The sequence below is a fragment of the Elephas maximus genome, chromosome 1, assembly GCF_024166365.1.
Source record: "Elephas maximus indicus isolate mEleMax1 chromosome 1, mEleMax1 primary haplotype, whole genome shotgun sequence".
Lineage (NCBI taxonomy): Eukaryota > Metazoa > Chordata > Mammalia > Proboscidea > Elephantidae > Elephas > Elephas maximus.
Genome location: NC_064819.1, coordinates 45663473 through 45678267, shown reverse-complemented (window position 1 = coordinate 45678267; position 14795 = coordinate 45663473). Strand labels below are relative to the sequence as shown.

General features: G+C 40.6%; 1 long non-coding RNA gene across 1 annotated transcript; it reads right to left on the bottom strand.

Annotated features, from left to right (window-relative positions):
* Positions 1–486: 486 nt before the first annotated feature.
* Positions 487–2201, bottom strand: LOC126071692 (uncharacterized). The gene is made up of 3 exons (XR_007516370.1): positions 1969–2201; positions 1407–1505; positions 487–824 (listed from the first exon to the last, which is right to left on the bottom strand). It is a non-coding gene; the product is annotated as an uncharacterized LOC126071692 (long non-coding RNA).
* Between the last annotated feature and the right edge of the window lie 12594 nt (positions 2202–14795).

The following is a 14795-nucleotide window of genomic DNA, read 5'->3' as shown; positions in this document are numbered from 1 at the left end:
AAAGAGCTTAAGAAATTATTTTTCATTTTCAAAGTAGAATCCAAGCAACTTATTTATTAATTGTCCCAGAATATTTCATTCTACCCTTTCTTCTTCAACACAACTTCTTGTCACAAATCATTTATAACACATCAAATTCCCAGCATGGCAAGGCACATCAAGTAATAGGCCATTAACAGAATTCTATTAATTGAAGGTTGATAGGATAGGTCAAGAATGCTGTCAGGGTCTCTGCTGCAGAAACGGGTCGAGAGATGGAATAGTCTATGTCTTGATTCTGAGCCAAATATCTAATAAATTACTATATTGACCAGTCAACTTATCATCTTCATTAGCAAATGCATCTCCATTACTACTCATTGATCTGATTTCAATGTTAAAAACAAAACACTCTCCTGGACTCAGTTTTAATGATGACTTTTTCAAATTTTTGGACAGTTTGGAGAAATAGAGATGAAATTTACTTTGAAAGCAGCAAATGGCAGTGATACGTGTGCATGCACATGGACTAGCTTTATTAGGTTAAAAAAAAAAAAAAGCCTGTCTTAGGCTGGGTTCTCTAGAAAAGCAAAACCAGTAAAGCATATTAACATATATAGAGAGAGATTTATATCAAGGAAATGGTTTACACAGTTGTAGAGGCTGGACCATCCCAAGTCCATGGGTCAGGATAAAGGCTTCTGATTCACATAGCTGCAGGAGCTGGCAAACCCAAGATTGGCAGGTCAAAGAGCTGGGCTCTTGCTCACAGGCTGCAAAGATTGATGAATCTCAAGATTGGCAGGAAAGACTGCAGGTAAACTGTTAGCTCAAGTTCCAGGAACCTGGAGGTCAGACAAACAGGGGCCAGTTGCAGGAGCCAGTGTGAGCAAAAAGCCCCCCAGTCTTGCCAGAATGTTCACTTATATTCAACGCAGGCCAAGCGCATAAGAAACTCTCTTTCAACTGATTGGCTACTCACAGCAGATCCCATTATGGAGGTGATCACATATCAAATCTCAACATGGAAGTGATCACAACATTGTACAACTGCCAAAACACTGAGAATCATGGCCCAGCCAAGTCGATACACAATCTTAACCATCACCAAGCCCAAATCCACTTTGTTAAGATGTGCTAATACATGCCCCCACCACCCACAGCACATTTTTAACCCAATGAGAACCATGAAAAGATAGTGTAAATCACTCTGGAAGTGTGTGGTGGGAAGAAAATGTACATGCTGATGGAGATCATCAACACATACTGATGACTGTTTCTCTAAATGCTTATAAGTATTTTTGTATTTCTTCCATATAATTCAGTATCAGAGTTAATGACATATTCTAATTCCCTCTGATACAGAAATACCACGATTCCTGAAAGTTTTTCCTCCCTTTAAGTCTGCTTATCGCCACAATAATTACCAATCAATCTCTCAGCATGGGAAATAGCAGGACTGACGACTTTGTGATGAATAAAGAGGGTAGCTGGCTCCTCTCCATTCATCTTGATGATCTTCACTGCTATGTAAACAATAAGACACAATATCTTGATTCATGTTCAAGTCAATTCTCAGCTCAACATTTATTCCAGAGAAATTCCACCCTATATACTGTTTATTAGGGTTTAAAGGCAACAGAAAAAAAAAAAAAGGCAAAAGATCATGATTGTTTGAACTTGTAAGTGGAAATGTGTGTGAGGGAAAAATACAGATAAAGAAGAATGAATCGCTGTATGATCAGACACACCTAGCAGCAGGACTAATCAACAACTACTCTTCAGAGAATGACTAAAATACTCAGTTTTAAATATTCTCTTCATAATCTACATTACCTGAGCTGCAAAGGCTGGTCTTACAATATAAAAAGCCCAGGTTCCCATGGGCATCAGGGCTGTTTAAATGGTTACCTGGGCATCCCATGTTCACAGATGTGACTTTGAACCCTGGATCGTAGCTGTCCAAGCTAATGTGACTAATGAACGTACTCTTTGTAGGCAGTCCTTCCTGTTATTCTGTGTCCTCATTGGAAGGAAGATACTGGCTGAGTCAGAGGTACATCAGAGTGGGTCGTGCCCTGTCTTCTTGCCCCCAGAAGGGCTGAAGATGCTGAGACAGGAAGGCAGGCCAGTCAACAGGGTCACATCCTTCTCCTCCGCCACCCCCTACTCAGCTGCTGGTTACTCAGAAAGTAATGGCAGGCTGAGAGGGTCTGGAGCTGCCAGTCATTCTGAGTTATAATCCTTCACTCCTCCCTCCCCACCATCCCCGGCCCCACCCCATCGATGACTGGCAGGAAATAGAAGGCAATGAAGCAAGCAGCTGCTTTAATTCCCATGCTCAAGTGTGCAGACGTCACGCGGAACAGCCTCAGAAAACTGGAATACAGAGCCTCAGAGGGCTAGGTGGAGGGGCCTTGAAGATGGCCATCCTAACCCTTCTGCTTCCCTGAAGACCAATCAGGGCTGGCAGCTTACCCACCCTGCTCACCAAGCTGGCAGGGACACAGCAAGCTGTAGCCTGTTTCAATATGTTCCAGAGAGGCTCAGGTGACTTTTAAGATGTAATGGTGCTTGACCACCACCTGTCTTTCAGTTTGTCACACTGTGGTGACTTGCTTGGTGCTAGAATACAAAATTTCAAGTATCAGCAGTGTCACCTATGATGGACAGGTTTCAGCAGAGTGTCCAGACTAAGACTAGGGAGAGAGGTGATCTACTTCTGGAAATTAGCCAATGAAAACCCTACGGATCGCAACAGAATATTGCCCAATACAGTGCTGGAAGATGAGCCCCCTAGGTTAGAAGGCACTCAAAATACACAGTGTCCACAACGATGGACTCAAGCATACCGACAACCATAAAGATGGTGCAGGATCAAGCAGCGTTTTGTTTTGGAACTGACTTGTCGGCAACTAATAACAACAATAATGGGTGTTGAAGAGATGAGGGATGAAATGCTTTTACTGAATGGAAAGAGGAACAATGAAAAGCTGTAGGCCAAATGTGTGTGGTGCACTGTTGTCGATCCCACCTGAGAGTCTCACCCGTGAGGTACAATGGTTAGTGCCTCACCTGCACACCTTCCTGGCAAACCAGGCTTGCTGAAATATACTCTCAAACTTGCTGTATATTACCATCAGGGGAGAATTTAAAAAAAAAATAGGATGCCTGGCCCCACCTCTGAGATTTTTATTTAATCGAGTCAGCCAGATCTGGGTATTAGGATTTTTCAAAGCTTCCCCACTGTTTCTGATGTGTGGCAAAGTTAGAGAACCATAGTTAAGACATTGCTCCCTTCCTCTCCGTCTTCCCTTGCCTTCTGGAGCCCACCCTCCTCCCAGCTCTTGCTGTGCGGAAGCCATGGGCTCCCTAGCTCATTTGCAGATGCGTCTCTTCCCAGAGGAGCAATACGTCTGTCACAGGGAGACATGACTCCCTGACAATGCTCCTTCTCCCTGAAACGGAGCCCAAGCACCTCTCATTGCTCTGGAGGTATGTGGAATTTTATTTTCTCCCACCTGCCACCTTCTCTGCCTGGCTGGGATGTTGCAGGTTGATAGAATGCCACCATTATCTGTCCTCACCACAAAAGATAAAGCAAGGCACATTCTTAAGAACAATCTCCAAGTGAGGGAGGGACATGCTTAGGTGCATGTAGGTGTGGAAGATGGGATGAGGAGGCTGGAGTCAGGGAGACCAGCTTGGAGGCTGTGGTATGGAAAGTGAGAGAAGATGAGGCCTGAGCTGAGACCCCCAGTGGGGACAGGGATGAAGCACCTGATGGGGAAGACTTTTCTGAGGTAGGTTGGATGGATCTGGTGACAGATTAGGGGGAGGTGATGAGGCCTTAGGGAAATTTTAACGTCTATCCTGCATGACTGAGAATACCATGATCCAAGAAAGCTTAAGATCCACAGATGGAAGGAAACTGACAAAGAAAACAGCCACTAACCAGGAGAGAGAGGTACCTAGAAACTGTGCAATGATTTGAGGCTTCTTTTTAAATGCCCCTGGGATTTACGACTCTGGCAACAGTCCACAAACTCTAAGGTTAGACCACGTAAGGAAATTAGGGGAAAGACTGCAATAACTGTATTGAATGGTTTCTGGTTTGATACTCCCTGTGGGACTCCTGACTGTAGCTAGACTGGAAGAGCTGGATGATTGTGAAGGGGACAAACGTGAAGTCAGCCCTGACCTTTACTTGTATTTCCTTAAAATCTATAGTCATGATTCTCTTAAATACGTAGTTTTATAAAAGCTTGGTAATTATGGTTGTCATACAATTGTTTACGTAGTTTACCAAATAGTAGGAACTCCTGCTGTTTGCTTGGTTCCATAATATTCAAGCTTAGCAAACTGCATCAGTCACTGCCATTTAGTAGGAAATGCCAAAAGCTTTATAATGATTTTTATTACAACCCAAGAGAACGATAGGGGTACTGTCGTCAGACATTTAAACGAGGCAAATAAAATAGGTCAATAATTTCTTTTAAAAAATAACCCTTCGTCTGATTGGTAAAAACAATACATAACCATTGTAAAATTTTTAAGAAAGTAAAAAATAAATGGCACCCATAATCCTATTACTCACAATTAATTGTTACAAACATTTTGATGTATTTTTCATCTTTTTCTGTGAATAACCATACATATTTGGTTTTTTGTTTTTGCTTACTACTGTAATTAAAATCTTTCCCACTATTAAATATTCTTCAAAATTATGATAGTAATAACTCTCTTCTTTTTACATGCTTTTTCAGTAAAAAAAAAAATTTTTTTCCAGTAGAAATATTGTAAATGTAAAATACATTACTCATGTTCTCAAGATACATCAATAGTGTACGTTTGAATACAATAACAGAGACTAGGCCTTCTTGTCTCTTTTTTGTCTCTTTTACAGAGATTTATCAGTGGAAGCTCTATTAAATGACTTCCATTTCATTAACTCTCCAGATTAACTGGCCCTCTGTTTGCTGACTGATGCCCAATCATGGACATGCTGAATGCAATGTGCTCTAATACACTGATACACGTCTGTCACCAGCAGTTGATTTGTCTGTTTACCAAACATTGTTGAGTTTGTTTCCAAACCAGTTTATGCCACTTGTACATATTATAATAATTAAATAATTTAATTATATACTACACAAGCCAATAAAACCTCGGTGTGAAGAGTTATTTCATAAATGTAAAAGAAAAATGCTTTAGAAATATTTCATACAGAGAGAACACTTAAAATTTTCTTGCTTGAAATTAGATGTGGGCAAAAATCAGTCATTTCTATATACCGTTGTTGTTGTTAGCTGCCTTCAAAGTTGGTCCCCAACTCATGGTGACCCCTTGCACAACATAAGAAAATGCTGTTAGGTCCTGTACCATTCTCATGATTGGCTATGGATTGGAACATTGTGATCTATAAGGATTTCACTGGGTGACTTTTAGAAGTAGATCACCAGGCCTTTCTTCCTAGTCTGTCTTAGTCTGGAAGCTCCTTTGAAGCCTAGCAACATGAAAGCCTCCACTGACAGACAGGTGGGGCTGAGCATGAGGTGTACTGGCTGAGAATTGAAACCAGGTCTCTTACATGGAAGGCAAGGATTCTACCACTGAACCACCACTGCTCTCATTTCCTTTTCTAAACACTAGCAATGTTTGGAGAAAAAAAAATTTTTTTAATACCATTTATAATAGCTCAGAAAAGAATGAAATACTTTGATACACATCTAACAAAACATGTACAGGATCTATATGCTGAAAATGACAAAATGCTAATGTAAGAAATTACACATCTAAATAAAAGGAGAGACATATGTTCATGAATTGGAAGATTCAACATAGTAAAAATGTCCATTCTTTCCAAATGGATCTTTAGATTTAATGCAATTCCAATACAGATAAGCTGATCCTAAAATTTAGATGGAAAAGTAAAGGGACTAAGGTAACTAAAACAATTTTGAAAAAGAAGAAAAAAGTTAGAGAAATCATACTACTATAGTAATCAAGACAGTGTGATATTGGTGAAGGGAGAGACATAGAGATTAACAGAACAGAACAGAGGCTAGAACTAAACTTACACGAATAAGGCCAATTAATTTTTGACAAAAGTGCAAAAGAAATTCAATGGGAGGATAGTCTTCTGTGTTGGAACAGTTGGACATCCATATGCAAAAATATAAATTCAACCTAAACCCCACACCTTATGCAAAAATTAACTCAAAATGGATCAGCGATCTAAATGTAAAATCTAAAACTTACCTGAAGAGTTGATGTAGCTCTGGGGTAGGCAACTGAAGGTGTATTGCTGACCTTGCCAGCTAAAGGCAAACTGCTTCTGATGGTCCTTTGAAACAGGTATAGAGAAAAAGGCATTAGCCATATCAATAGCTGCATACCAGTGTCCAGGAGATGTATTAATTTGCTAAAGCAATGACACTACATCTGAAACAACAACTGCAATTAGAGTCAACACCTGGTTGTTTTCGATAATCTACTGTCATTCTCCAAGATCCATCTGCTTTTTGCACAGGCCAAATAGCCAAGTTGAATGGGGATGTGGTGGGAATCACATCAGTGGTTTGGCAGCTGTATGATGTTGTGATCACTTCCATGTTGAGATTTGATGTAATGTGATCACTCCCATGATGGAATCTGCTGTGAGTAGCCAATCAGACAAAAGGAGTTTCCTTGGGCATGTGACCTACATTAAATATAAGTGGACATGCTGGCAAGGCTTGTGGGTTTTTTGCTCACACTGGATCCTGCAACTGGCTCCTGTCCATCTGACCTCTGGTTCTTGGGACTTGAGCTAGCAGCTTACCTGTGGTCTTGCCTGCCGATCTTGGGATTCATCAACCTTCGCAGCCTGTAAGCAAGAGCTCTGCTCTCTGACCTGACAATCTTGGGTTCACCAGCCCCTGCAGCTATGTGAATCAGGAGAAGCCTCCATCCTGAACCATGAACTTGGGACATTTCAGCCTCTACAACTGTGTGAGCCATTTCCTTGATATAAATCTCTCTATATATATTAATATGCCTTACTAGTTTTGCTTCTCTAGAGAACCCAGCCTAAGACACACACCTTTCCTGATTTTAAACCACACAGTATTCCCTTGTTCTGTTCGAATAATTGCCTCTTGGTCTAAGTACAGGTTCCATGTGAGCATAATGAGGTGTTCTGGAATTTCCATTCTTTGCAATGTTATCCATAATTTGCTATGATTGACACAGTCGAATGCCTTTGCATAGTCAATAAAACACAGGTACACGTCTTTCTGGTTATTCTCTGCTTTCAGCCAAGATCCACGTGACATCAGCAATGAAATCCCTGGCTCCACATCCTTGTCTGAATCTGGCTTGAATTTCTGGCAGTTGCCTGTTGATGTACTGCTACCACCGTTTTTGAGTAATTGTCAGCAAATTTTACTTGAGTGTGATATTAATGATATTGTTAGATGATTTCTGCATTCTGTTGGATCACCTTTCTCTGGAATGTGCACAAATATTGATTTCTTTCATTTGATTGGCCAGGAAGCTGTCTTCTAAATCTCTTGGCATAGACGAATGACCACTTCCAGTATTGCATCTGTTTGTTGAAACATCTCAGTTAGTATTCCGTCAATTCCTGGAGCCTTGTTTTTCTGCCAGTGCCTTCAGTGGAGCTTGTACTTCTTTTTTTAAACAGAAATGTAGTGTGCACACTGAACTCGGAGGCCCCTTTAAACACTGCCCCTGATACAGAGAATGGGAAGATTGGGTCCTTTGACAAGGGTGCTCTTCCTCGTGGACAATATTTCCCTGGTCACTGCTAATGCACATTCATGGACTCCTCTTTGTGTGTTTTTTACTCTCATTCAGTATCTTAGTTCTCTAGTGCTGCTATAGGAGAAATTCTACAAGTAGATGTCTTTAACAAGGAGAAATTTATTCTCTCAGTTTGTTGTTGTTGTTGTTGTTAGGTGGCATCAAGTCGGTTCCAATGGAACAAAACACTGCCCGGTCCAGTGACATCCTCACAATTGTTGCTATGTTTGAGCCTATTGTTGCAGCCACTACATCAATCATCTTGTTGAGGCTATTCTTCTTTTTTGCTGATCCTCATCTTTACCAAGCACAATGTCCTTCTCTAGGGACTGGTCCCTCCTAATAACATGTCCAAAGCATGTGAGATGAAGTCTCACTATCCTTGCTTCTAAGGGGCATTCTGGCTGTACTTCTCCCAAAACAGATTTGTTTGGTCTTCTGGCAGTGCTTGGTATATTCACTATTCTTTGCCAACACCATAATTCAAAGGCATCAATTCTTCTTCAGTCTTCCTTACTCGCTGTCCAGCTTTTGCATGCATATGAGGGGACTGAAAGTACCACGGCTTGGATCAGGTGCACCTTAGTCTTCAAAGTGACATGTTTGCTTTTTAACACTTTAAAGAAGTTTTTTGAAGTAGATTTGTCCAAAACAATACACTCTTTGATTTCTTGACTGCTGCTTTCATGGGCGTTGATTGTGGGTCCAAGTAAAATGAAGTCCTTGACAACTTCAATCTTTTCTCAGTTTATTATGATGTTTCTTTTTGGTTCAGTTGTGAGAATTTTTGTTTTCTTTATGTTGGGCTGTAATCCATACTGAAGGCTGTAGTCCTTGATCTTAATTGGTGCTTCAAATCCTCTTCATTTTCAGCAAGGAAGGTCTCACAGTTTAGGAGCCTAGAAGTCCGAGTTCAGGGTGCCAGTTCTGGGGGAAGACTTTCTCTCTCTGTTGGCTCTGAAGGAAGGTCCTCATCTCCTTTCAACATCTGTGGGCCTGGTGTTCCTTGGAGATCTCAATGTTTCTTAGCATCATTCCCTGGGTTTAAGAGGTTCTCAGTGCAGGGACCACAAATTCAAAGGACACGCTTCATTTCCATTTCTTCTTTCTTGATGGTAGTGAGGTCCCTCGTCTCTCTGCTTGCTAGTCTCTCCTTTCATCTCTTGTAAAATAAAAGGTGTTGCTCAAAGAAGGGTGTGACTTGAGTAAGGCCTTTAGGTAGGGTGTGCCTCAAGAGACATCCTACACTAATTCTGCCTCATTAACATATAGAGGTTTAGGATTTACAACACATAATTGAACAATACCAAAAATGAAGGACAATTACATCAGATCACAAAATGGAGGACCATTATATAACACTGGGAACCATGGCCTAGTCAAGTTGACACATATTTTGGGGAGACACAATTCAATCCATGACATTCATTAATTCATTTATTCAATACATACTGAGCACTTATTATGTGCAGGCATTGAGGATACAAGAATGAACAAATAGACATAGCCCTTATATTTAGGATGTTTGAGGGATGGGGAGAAACAACAACAAAAAAAAAGTTAAAAATAAGCAAAACATATTGTGTGTTAGTCAGTTTTAAGTGTTACACGGGAAAATTAGAAAGGAAAGCAATGGAGAGTGATGGGGTGCTCTTTTAGATGGCTTGGCTGGGAAGGCTTCTCTAAGAAGTAATATTTAAGCAGAGGCCTGAATGAAGTGAGGGAATGAACCATGGTTCTATAAGGTGGCAAATCATTCCAGACAGATGGAAGAAGTGCAAATGTCCTGAATCAGGAACAAGCTTTGTATGTGTTCCAAGAACAACAAGCAAGGTATCATGGCCAGGGCTGAGGAAGTGAGAGCCAGAGTGGCAGAAAGTAAGACTGGAGCAGCGGGCAGGACTGGATATGCCGGAGCTGCAGGACACAGTGAGAACTCTGGGCTTCATTCTTCTCCCTATTAATATAAGACATTCTTTAGTTAACACCTTAAGCTCGATCTCTCCTATTTCAGCTCTGATTCCTTGCATACACATTTTACAATTTAAAATGGAAGATAATCTTATTTTACCATTCTTGGAGATCACCCCCTCCTCATCAATTATAGTAGCCCCGGTGGTACACTGGTTAAGAGCTGGGCTATTAGCCAAAAGGTTGGCAGTTCAAGTCTACCAGCCACTCCTTGGATAAAAATATTTGGAAGTGATAAATTAACCCCTGTATAAATATAGGGCATGATCATTATTGGAATTGTGCACTTTAACAAAAAGAAGCCAGAGAGATTTTTATTTTTAATTAGCAGAGATAAGCCATTTGTACCCAACTGAGAGTTCAATAACTCTTTTCAGAAAGATCGTTGTAAGAGTTTGGAGAAATTAATCCTTTGAATCTGCAATTAAAAAAAAAAAAAATTTCCTTAGTACTAGCCCTGCTATTGCCTGAATAATTTAGTGCAGAGTTCTATTGGTTCAAAAATGTTTTCAATTAAGAAATACAAAACTTCCTATCCAGATTAATTAAAACTCATTTTAAGTGACTTAAATTAGCAACAGGAAAGGAAGCTTCATCAACTTAAAAATTAAACTAAGCAACATTTGGTTTACTATTTGGAAGTACAAGTCAAAGGACAATTTAATAGAAATTTCTTAATAAAACAGCATATACTTTACATTTCCTATTGCAAAATTCAGCAACAGCTATCGTATGAGAGCACATATCAGGCAGCATGACTCAGAAGACACCTCCGAGAACACCCCTCAGTCCCTGTGTGAGGCAGACAGGACATCATGTGGTGATGTGCAGAGGAGAGTCCATGTCTGCTTTGTCTACACTGTTTCCCTAATGCCAGGTACCTAATAGTATTTAATGAAGGAATGAATAAGCAAATGAATGATGTGGGGAATTTGCATAATTACTAGGAAAGCAATTGATGTTGAGGTACTTGAACTAGCAGATGCAGAGATCTAAAATGTAACTGGGATTTCCAGCTTCTTTGTGCTTAAAGCTAGAATTCTCAACTTTTTCCTAGTGATGAAATGCTTGTGATTTTCCTCAAGTCCTTTGATCTATGGTTGGGTGCTGGCAGTTCAAGGTAAAACTGCGGTGGCTCTTCCCTTTCTGATGAAAACCCCCCAAAATCAAAGAAAGACGTTTCACACTGACTTCAGGTGTGTGCATCAACTAAGATTTGAGGTCAACTCTTGGGAAGCCCTGAATCCAGGGCTCCCATTTGCTTTTATGTTTGGTAACTACTGTTTTCCTTATCACCTTCATGCTCTCTAATCTCAGGAGCCTAAAAATAAAGCATAGGGCAGAATGAGGAAGACAGGAGATGAGGGAAATGAGGAAAAAAGAAAATATGCAAAAAGGACAATTACAATTAAATGCAGTTTTTCCTTAGAACATTTCCTCAAGAATAGCTGATATAAAGCCAGTCCTTCATCTGTTAGTATATTTAATCCCTTTGCCCAAAGTAACCTCAGAACTATTAATTGCTTAATATATGTGTTTCCAAATATAATTGTTATAAACAGACTATAAATTCTCCAATAATTAAAAAATGTGTTGTGTTTATGATAATAAATGCAACATTAAAGCCAACCAGAGAGAACCAAATTTCATTTCACAGTGACGGCCCATCAGATAGTCTTGGGGCCAGAAGATCCAGTATTTTCCCAACTGTGGTCCATAGGCCACCAGCATCAACATCGACAAGGAGCTTTTAAAATCAGAATTTCTGGTAGTTGCCCTATGGGTTCTTGATTTTAATATGTTGCTCAGATGATTTTTTTTAAGTGGTGAAAATATATACAACAAAACATATACCAATTCAACAATTTCTACATGTAAAATCCAGTGACATCAATTACATTCTTCAAATTATGTAACGATTCTCGCTATCCTTTTCCAAATTTTCCTACCACCAATAACATAAACTCAATACCCCCTGTTTTGTTATCTAGTGCTGCTATAACAGAAATACCACAAGTGGATGGCTTCAGGAAACAGAATTTTAGTAGGCTAGAAGTCTAAATTCAGGGTGTCAGCTCCAGGAAAAGGCTTTCTTTCTCTGTCAGCTCTGGAAGAAGGTCCTTGTCATCAACCTTCCACTAGTCTAGGAGCATCTCCTTGAAGGAACCTTGGGTCCAAAGTATGTGCTCTGCTCCCAGCGCTGCTTTCTTGGTGGTATGAGGTCCCCATGTCTCTCTGCTCACTTCTTTCTTTTATATCTCAAAAGAGATAGGCTCTAGACACAACCCAGTCCTGTAGATTGAGTCTGGCCTCATTAACATAACTGCCGATAATCTAATCCACAGAATCGAGATAGGAATTACAACACAGGAAAATCACATCAGATGCCATAATGGTGGACATCACACAATACTGGGAATCATGGCCTAGCCAAATTGATACACATATTTTGGGGGGACACAATTCAATCCATGACACCCACAAAGCAAAAACTCCTTCCCCTATCCTTCCCACTCTTGGTAACTACTAATAATTTTTGGTATCTATATATTTGTTTTGTTTATTTCATATAAGTGAGATCATGCTTTGCAACTGACTTATTTCGCTCAGTGTTTTAGTTATCTAGTGCTGCTATGACAGAAAAACCACAAGTGGATGGCTTTAACAAACAGAAATTTATTCTCTCACAGTTTAGGAAGCTGGAAGTCCAAATTTAAGGCACCAGCTCTAAGTGGAAGGCTTTCTCTATGTGTTGGCTCTGGGGAAAAGTCAACATCTGTGGGCCCAGCGTTCCTTGGAGATTTCCATGTGTGTTGGTAACTGGGTCTAGGAAGTTCTCAGCACAGGGACCCCAGGTCCAAAGGATGCGCTCCACTACCAGCTCTTCTTTCTTACTTACTTCTCTCTCATTTTTATCTCTCATAAGATAAAAGGTGTGAGTAAAGCAAGGGCATGACTTGAGTAAGGCAGTGACTTGAGTAAGAGAGGTGACTTAAGTAAGGCAGTGACTTGAGTCACACCCTCTTGTAAGGGTGTGACTGAAGATATACCCCACCCTAATCCTGCCTTGTAGAGGTTTTAGGATTTACGACACATAAAATGGAGGATAGTTACATGATATCACAAAATGGAGGGCAATTACAACAGATCACAGAATTACAAACTACTGGGAATTAATGGCCTAGCCAAGTTGACACATATTTTTGGGAGATACAATTCAATCCATGGCACTCAGCATGATGTTTTCAAGTGAGCCTGGATGGCACAAGTAGTTTGCGATTGGCTGCTAATCCAAAGGTTGGTGGTTCAAACCCACCCAGTGACTCCACAGAAGAGAGACGAACTATACAGCCAAGAAAACCCTATAAGGAAGTCCTGTTCTGTAACATATGAGGTTGCCATGAGTCAGCGGCTGACTCAATGGCAGCTAACAACAACATTATGAAAAGTGCCACAATGAACACTGATGTACAGATTTTTCTTTGCATTCCTGCCTTCACTTCTTCTGAGTGTATATGTAGGATTGGAATGGCTGGGTCATATGGTAGTTCTATGTTAAATTTTTTGAGGAACTGCCTGCCATGGATTGAATTATGTCCCCCCCAAAGTACATGTCAACTTGGTTAGGCCAAGATTCCCAGTATTGTGGTTGTCCTCTATTTTGCGATTGTAATTTTATGTTAAGATTAGGGTGGGATTGTAACACCCTTACCCAAGTCACATCCCTGATCCAAAGTAAAGGAAGTTTCCCTGGGGTGTGGCCTGCACCACCTTTTATCTCTCAAGAGATAAAAAGGAAAGGGAAGCTAGCAGAAAGTGGGGACTTCATACCACCAAGAAAGCAGCACTGGGAGGAGAGTGTGTCCTTTGGGCCCAGGGTTCCTGAGCCTGAGAAGCTTCTTGACCAGGGAAAGACTGAGGACAAGGACCTTTCTCAAGAGCCAACAGAGAGTTAAAAGACCTCCCCTGGAACTGATGCCCTGAATTTGGAGTTTTAGCCTACTTTACTGTGAGGAAATAAATTTCTCTTCGTTAAAGCCATCCACTTGTGGTATTTCTGTTACAGTAGCAGTAGATGACTAAGTCACAGCCAAACTGTTTTCCACAGTAGCTGTACCACTTTACATTCCCACCATAATGGATGAGGGTTCCAGTTTCTCCATAACCTTACCAAAGCTATTGTTTTCTGTTTGTTTGTTTTGATCATTGCCATTCTCAATATGTTTTTGATTTGCATCTCCCTAAAGTTTAAATGCTTGGCTGCTAACCTAAAGGTTGGCAGTTCCAGCCCACCCAATGTCTCTGTGGGAGAAAGCACAAGCTATCTGCTCCTATAAAGATTACAACCTAAAAAAATCCTATGGGCAGTTCTACTATGAATCACTATGAATCAAAATCAACTCAACAGCACCACCACCACCAACAATGGCTAATGAAGTTGAGGATCTTTTCATGTGTTTGTTGGTCACTTGAATATCATCTCTGGTGGAGTGTCTGTTCAAGTCCTTTGCCATTTTTGACTAGGCTGTTTGTCCTTTAGTTATTAAGTTGTAGCGGTACCTCAGATATTTTGAATATCAGATCCTTCTTGGATCTGTGGTTCTCCCAATTTTTTCCCCATCTGTACGTTGTCTTTTCACTTTGTTGACAAAGTCCTTTGATGAGCAAAAGTATTTAATTTTTATGGGATCCCATTTATCTAGTTTGTCTTTTGCTGCTTGTGCATTTGTTGTCATACCCAGGTGATTCTTATGAACTCTCTGGTTTGACAGCCACTGACCTAGCTTCTTGTCTGTAGATGAGGAAGATCAGGCATATTCCTGGGTTATCCAACTCATGACGAAAAGGGAGTAGGCTCCAATCGGGGCGAGTTTCTCTGTACCACACCGACTACCATCACACCTGGAGCTCTCAGCAAGGCCTGCTAGTGCTAGGGTTAAAAGGATGCTTCCTGCTGTCCTGCAGAGCAGCTGGCTTCTACTCACACCTGCAATATCACTTCTTCCTCTGACCCTAACCATCAAGAGTTGGGCCAAACT